The sequence below is a fragment of the Hylobates moloch genome, unplaced genomic scaffold (assembly GCF_009828535.3).
Source record: "Hylobates moloch isolate HMO894 unplaced genomic scaffold, HMol_V3 SCAFFOLD_8, whole genome shotgun sequence".
In the NCBI taxonomy this organism is placed as follows: domain Eukaryota; kingdom Metazoa; phylum Chordata; class Mammalia; order Primates; family Hylobatidae; genus Hylobates; species Hylobates moloch.
Window position 1 is genome coordinate 86,408,784 of NW_026652283.1, and position 7,808 is coordinate 86,416,591.

At 41.0% G+C, this 7,808-nt stretch overlaps 1 pseudogene; it reads right to left on the minus strand.

The window, feature by feature from the left end:
• Positions 1–6,643: 6,643 nt before the first annotated feature.
• On the minus strand, positions 6,644–7,605 carry LOC116473606 (heterogeneous nuclear ribonucleoprotein A1-like; annotated as a pseudogene).
• Positions 7,606–7,808: the final 203 nt, after the last annotated feature.

Consider the following 7,808-nt stretch of genomic DNA (forward strand, 5'->3'; position numbering starts at 1 on the left):
AAGAAGGAAAGAGAAAGAGAAAGGAGAAGGGAAGAAGGAAGGAAGGAGAAGGGAGGGAGGAAGGAAGGAAAAGGGAGGGAGGAAGGAAGGAAGGAAGGAGGGAAGGAAGGGAGGAAGAGATCAAATCCCAGCTGTTTGGGGTCAATTGCTACCAGGGTTATTGTTTTGATTAGTGGACTGGTTGCCACAGATAGTGATTTAGTGGTTTGACTTCCTAGAGTGGTTACCATAGAAAATGGGTTGGCTTCCTGGACTGGTTGCTACAGATTGTGTGACAGAGTCCTGTTTTTCTGTGTAGTATGGCCATTGCCCATTTGTATATTCAATGTCTCGGGGTGAGTAAAGTAGGTAGATAAATATGGAATTCAAGTCCGCAGGCTCAGATGCTCTGATGCCTGAATAGCTCCCCAGGTACTGAGCACTTACAGATACCATACGTGTGAAAAATCACAGAGCAAAAGAGACCTCAGATGGGCTCCCAGTTTTGTTTGTATGCAAGAAGATGCTAGAGAGGTTCATAAACGGACACTACCTGATAGTCTGTGAGTACTGAGATGGAAGCAGTAACTCTTACCATGGGGAAGATCACTAGGTAGGTTGAGCATACAATGAAGTCTCTTAAGATTTTCTTGGTGACAAGATGGAGAAAACTGGACTGGGTGACAAAACAATTATGAGGGTTTTAGCTCAGAACAAGGAGCCCTGGAGATGCATGATTACTAAGTCATGGTCCACCAGAAGGAAGGTCTCTTATGGCTCTGAATAGTGTTTTGGTTCAAAACTTTTAGAAATCTGAAAAGGAAAAGAATAGGTAGTCTATTATATTTACCTATATTTTTACTCATTCCATTGTCCTTTCTGTCAAACACACACAGCAGGCAAAGCCATGGCCTGACTGATTTGGCTAATAAAGATACAATACGCAGGGTGCAGTGGCTGATGCCTGTAATCCCAGCAATTTGGGAAGCACCACAGGCAGAAGACTCTTAAATCATGGGAGCTACTTTGTGAGCTGCATTCAGTAAAGCTGTGGGGCAAGGCTGCCTGGAGCCTTGGGGACCCAGTCCCCACCCCAGTGTGTCCAGAAGTGGGGACATGGAGTCAAAGAAGATTATTCTCCAGCCTCAAGATTTAATGTTGTTTTCCCTGTTGGTTTTGGACTTACTTGGGACCTGTTATCCTTTCCTTCTTTCCTACTTCTCCCTTTCAGAATGGGAGTATTTATCCTATGCTTGTCCCACCATTGTATTGTAAACTAAAAATAAAATTCTACATCCCACAACTGACTGAATGGACCATCTCTTGGCCAAGGGAACCACAGAGTAACCTTAAAAACTGAGTTATTGGCCATGATTAGATAACCTCATTATACCCACTCCCTTGCTAACCACAATTAGGCTTTCTTCCCTAAAAGTAAACAGAAACCAGACCTTTCAAAATACTCCACCTCCAATATCAACCAACTGCCTAATGCTATCACTCCTTTTTTGACTGATAAAAAACCACCAACCATTGAGTGGTTCTGGCCATTCTACAGAGAATGCACAGTAAGGGTGAAGCACATCCTCTGCTTCACCTTTTGACATCAGAGGGCCAAAAACTTCATCTTCAGATCATGCTAATGCTGCCATTTTTTGAATATGGGTCCCATGGAGAAGAACAAAGTTCAATTGTGCATGTGCACGTGTCTCCTCAAAACTGCTCATGACTCTTCCTATAGATTATTGAATATGTATATTTGGCTCTCTTGCTCAGCATAAACTCCTATTCCCTTTTCACCTCCCTCAAAGTGTGTTTCTAGCTTCTGGCTGGAGGCTATGCCTCCTAGCCTATCAGAATGACCACCCTGTAAGCTGCAATCCTTTATGAGAAATAAAGGTCTCCTTATCAAATGTATGAACTTCATTATTCTTCTGTTGACAGTATTTTAGAAGCACATAACTTGTTTAATTTCACAGGCTTATAGCTGGAGGAGACTTTGCCTCAGGATGAATCGCAACTTTGAGTCTCACTCATATCTGATTTAGATGAGAGTCTGGACTTGACTTTTGAGTTGATGCTGGGACATGTTAAGACTTATGGGAGTGACTGGGCACAATGGCTCATTCCTGTAATCCCAGCACTTTAGGAAGCCAAGGCAGGAAGATCACTTGAGGCCAGGAGTTCGAGACCAGCATGGGCAACATAGTGGGACCCTATCTCTACAAAAAAATTTTTAAAAATGAAAAAAAAAAAGACTTACGGAGCTATTGGCATGGAATGAATGTATTTTGCCTGTGAGATGGATATGAATGTTGTAGGGCCAGGGGCAGAATGCTGTGTCCTTCCAAAATTCATGTTGAAACTTAATCTTTTTTCTTTTTCTTTTTTTTTTTTTTTTTTTGAGACGAAGTCTCACTCTGTTGCCCAGGCTGGAGTGTAGTGGTGCAATCTTGGCTCACTGCAATCTCCACCTCCCAGGCTCAAGCAATTCTCCTGCCTCAGTCTCCCTAGTAGCTGAGATTACAGGCACGCACCACCAGGCCCAGCTATATTTGGTATTTTCACCATGTTGGCCAGGCTGGTCTCAAACTCCTGACCTCAAGTGATTCACCTGCCTCAGCCTCCCAAAGTGCTGGGATTACAGGCATAAGCCACACGTCCAGCAGATGAAACTAAATATTTATTGTTATTGTATTAAGAGGCAGGACCTTTTGGGAAGTGGTTAAGTCGTAAAAGCTTCATGAATGGGACTAGTGCCCTTATAAAAGAGGTTGAAGGGAGCTCTCCAACCCCTTCTGCCATATGAGGATGCAGCAACAAGGCACCATCTATGAAGGATGGGCCCTCACCAGATACCAAATCTGCTGGTGCTTTGATCTTGTACTTCCAGAACTACAAGCAATTGATTTCTATTTTTTATAAATTACCCAGTCTAAGGCATTTTTTTATAGCAGCAGGAAAAGACTAAGACAAAGGAGCCCCCTGCAATCAAATATGAATTTGAGAATCAGCTTTTCTATGTCTGTGAAAAAGTCTGTTGGAATTTTGATTGGGATTGCATTGAATCTGTAGATCACTTTGGACTGTATTAACATCTTAACGATGTTAAGTCTTCCTATTCATGAACATAGGATAGTTTTTCATTTATTTAAGTCTTTAATTTCTTTCAGTAATAGTTTGTAGTTTCAGGATACAAGCCCTTCACCAGCTTGGTTAGATTTATTCCTAAGTATTTAATTCTTTTAGATGCTATTGGAAATAAAATTGCTTTCTTAATTTCCTTTTTGGATTGTTCATACCTGCTATATAGGAACACAACTGATTTTTGTTTTGATCTTATTTGCTGCAACTTCGCTAAATTAGTTTATTAGATGTACTAGTTATCTTTTGGACTCAGATTTTCTGTATACAGGATCATGTTATCTGAGAATATAATTTTCCCTCTTCCATTCAAATTTGGATGACTTTTTTTTTTTTCTTCTACTATTGAGCTCTAACTTTATCCTGTTTGGGATGGAGAAGATATGTATAATATCTATCTTTATAAATCTATTAGGACTTGTTTTGTGGCCTAACATTTGGTCTCTCTGGAAGAATTCCATAAGCATTTGAGAAGAATGTGTATTCTGCTCTTTTGGGGTGGAGTGTTTTATATTTATCTGTTAAGTCTAGTTGGCTTATTGCATCGTTCAAATTCTCTATTTTCTTATCCTCTGTCTGATCTATCCATTATTGGAAGTGGGGTAAATAAGTCTCCAACTATTACTATAAAAATGTATTTATCCCCTCAATTCTGTCAATTTTTGCTTTATGTATTTTGAGGGTGTATTATTAGGTGTGTAATGTTTATAGTTGTTTAACTTGCCTCCTGTATGGAATATTTTATTAATATATTGAAACTGCCATGGCAAAATTATAACTGATACAGTGAAAGAGATCTGACCTAACCAACTCCATCTTGCTTCTAACCTCCAAGCTGTCCTTGTTCGTTCCTGGGCATAGGCTGAACTAACTTTGGAAGAAACTTAGTTTATAGTTTAAAACAAAGATGATACAGTCCTTTCCCAAAACAAACCTCCTTCTTGCCTGGAGACTAGACTGCCTTCATAAGACTGTCAAATTAGCCACAAGATTAGAAATCATGGTTTAGGGCCAGACACAGTGGCTCACGCCTGTAATCTCAGCACTTTGGGTGGCCGAGACGGGCAGATCACTTTAGGTCAGGAGTTCGAGACCAGCCTGGTCAACATGGTGAAACCCCGTCTCTACTAAAAATACAAAAATTAGCTGGACATGGTGGCAGGCACCCGTAATCTCAGCTACTTGGGAGGCTGAGGCAGGAGAATTGCTTGAACCCGGGAGGCGGAGGTTGCAGTGAGCCGAGATTGCACCACTGCACTCTAGCCTGGGGACAAGTCTCAAAAAAGAAATTATGGTTTAGGAGTCATGTAGCTGGAGACTACAAGATTCTGACCCTCCCCAAATTGCTCCTAGGGATAAAATCATTATTGTAAAACCTAAGACCAGTGCTTCAGATATTTTGCAGACCTTGCACTTGGTGGATCAGCTGGCACCACCCAGATCAATAAACTGGCTCAGCTGGTGTTGTAGCCCCCACCCAGGAACTGACTCAGCACAAGAAGACAGTTTCAACTCCCTGTGATTTCATCTCTGACCAATCAGCACTCCCAGCTCACTGGTTTCCCCCTACCCACCAAGTTGTCCTTAAAAACTCTGATCCCTGAATGCTCAGGGAGACTTATTTGAGTAATAACAAAACTCTGGTCTCCTGCACATCTGGCTCTGCATGAATTACTTTCTCTATTGCAATTCCCCTCTTTTGATAAATCAGTTCTGCGTAGGCAGTGGGCAGGGTGAACCCATTGGGCACTTATAATATAATATACTTCTTTGTCTCTTATAACCTGTTTGTTGTATAGTGAAACTATACCCATTAAATACTTAATCCCCATTTCTCCCACCCTTCAGCTTCTGGCAACCACCATGCTTTCTGTCACTATAAATTTAATCACTCTAGGAAACTCATTTTAGAGGAATCATACGATGTTTGTCTTTTTTGTTACTGGCTTATTTCATGTCGCATAATATCTTCAAGTTTCATCTGTGTTGTAGGAAGTGTCAAAATTTCCTTCATTTTTAAGACCAAGTAATATTCCACTGATGCATATATACCACATTTTATCCATTCATCTGTCACTGGTTACTTCGTTGCTCCCACCTTTTGGCTTTTGTGAATAATGCTGCTATGAACACAAGTGTGCAAATATCTTGAGTTCCTGCCATCATTTCTTTTGGATATATACCCAGAAGCAGATCATGTGATAATTCTATGTTTAATTTTTTGAGGAATCATACTATTTTCCAGAGGCTGCATTTTAGATTCCCACCAGCAATACACAAGGGTTTCAATTTCTTCACATCCTCACCATCACTTGTTATTTTCTTTTGGTTTTTAAAAAAATGATAGTTTTTCAGAGTTTATCTTACTTGGAGTTTGTTGAGAATCTTGAATTTGTAGATTTGTATTTTTCATTGAGTTTAGGAAGTTTTCAAACATTATTTCTGTGGCAGGCAAGGTCTCACTAATGCAGGCCTCCATAACAACTGTTTCAGTACTAAGTGGTTAAGTTAAATATTCAAAGCTGAAACAGCCAATTCCCTTTATACAAAGGCTGGAATGTAAGAAATGCCCACCAAGGGTTTTGCCTAGGCCTTTCCTGGGCCTTAAAGCATTACAAAATAACAAAGGAATTCTTAATAGGACCCATTTAGAATTAAAAAAGTTTTACTGGGGATCTGAAGGAACTCCCCAAACCTCTGTGATTTAGCAGGAGACCAGATAAGAGTAATCACCTCCGGCACCTGGACCCATTTAGATTAAGTAAATTTACTGAGGCTCCAGAGGAAGGTCTTCAGGACTCAGACCTTAGTTATAGATTAAAAGAAGTTAATCACTTATGTCTTTAGATGAATGCACACTTACACGTAGACATATAGCTTAGAAGGTATATAAGCTTTGGAAAACTTTGTAATTTTGTGTTGGTCTGGCAATAATTTCCAGGCCTTCTCCCTGTAACCAGTTACAGAAATAAAAAAAACTCTCTTCCTCCCTAGTTCATCTGCATCTTGTTATTGGGCAGCGAGAAATAGCAATTCCCTCAATTGGTCTGGGAACATTTCTTCAACTAGTCTTTCTGCCTCTTTCTTTCTCTCTTTCCTTCTGGTATTCACATTATGCATATGTTTGTCTGCTTGATGGTGTCCCCTGGGTCCCTTAGGCTCTGTTCACTTTCCCTTTTTTTTTTTTTTTTATTTAAGACATTTATTCAGCATCACCATCAGGCTATTACATTTAGCCATCAATATCATGGGTGCAAAAAATAAAACTACATTAAAACCCTTTGTTGGAATGCTTTACACTTTCCACAGAACAGAAACTAAAATAACCTGTTATGCAGTTATTCACACACACAGTCCTCAAGTTTTTTGCCCATACACATGAGAATTTGTCTAAAACATGTCTTCTTTGTAGCAGCTAAGCCCTGCCATCACTGTCCTTGGCTGAGTTCACAAATCTGTTGTAACCTGTAGCTTCCATCACTTCTCTGGCTCCTCTGCCTTACTAAGCTTTGTTTCCTAATTAAAATCTTCTACCACTGCCATATCTACTGCTGCTACTGGAACTGCCATAGCCACCTTGGTTTTGTGGTTTGGCAAAGTATTGGCCTCCACCACCACAGGAGCCAGAGCTTCTGCCTCCAAAGTTTCCTCCCTTCATGGGTCCAAAATGTGAAGACTGATTGTTGTAATTGACAAAATCATTGTAGCTTCCACCACCTCCAAAATTGCTTCCATCATTACCAAATCCATTATAGCCATCCCCCCTGCCACCATATCCACCACCACCATGGCTGCCACCAAAGCTACCACAACCACTGAAGTTTCCTCCACCACCAAAGTTGTCATTCCCACGAAAACCACCTCCACGACCACCACCAAAGTTTCCAGAACCACTTCGACCTCTTTGGCTGGATGAAGCACTAGCCATCTCTTGCTTTGACAGGGCTTTCCTAGCTTCACAGTTGTGGCCATTCACAGCACGGTAATTCTGAATGACAGTCTTATCCACAGAGTCACGATTGTCAAAGGTTACAAAGGCAAAGCCCCTTTTCTTGCCACTGCCTCGGTCATTCATGATTTCAGTCACTTCAATTTTCCCACACTGTTCAAAATAATCTCTTAGGTGATGTTCTTCAGTGTCTTCTTTAAGGCCACAAACAAATTTTTTTTCACAGGTAAGTGGGCACCTGGTCTTTGAGAATCTTCTCTTGAGACAGCTCTCTTTGGTTCCACAGTTCTTCCATCCACCTTGCATGGCCTTGCATTCATGGCTGCATCCACCTCCTCCACAGTGGCATATGTAACAAACCCAAAGCCCCTGGAGTGCTTAGTGTTTGGATTTCTCATTAACACACAGTCTGTCAGTGTTCCCTATTGCTCAAAATGGCTCCTCAGGCTCTCATCAGTTGTTTCAAAGCTCTACCGTCCAATGAAGAGCTTCCTCAGCTGTTCGGGCCCTTTAGGAGACTCTGACTTAGACATGATGGCAGGGAGAAAAGAGACTTTAATGATGCTTCTTCGGCAGCGTCCACAGGCAAAGGAGGAAGCTGATGCATGTGTCTGCCAGCCTACCTCTCTGTTCACTTTTCTTCATCCTTTTTTCTTTCTGTTCCTCCAGTTCAATAATTTCAATAATCCTATCTTTAAGGTAGGTGTGAATTGCCCTTAGTCTGAGCCACTCCACA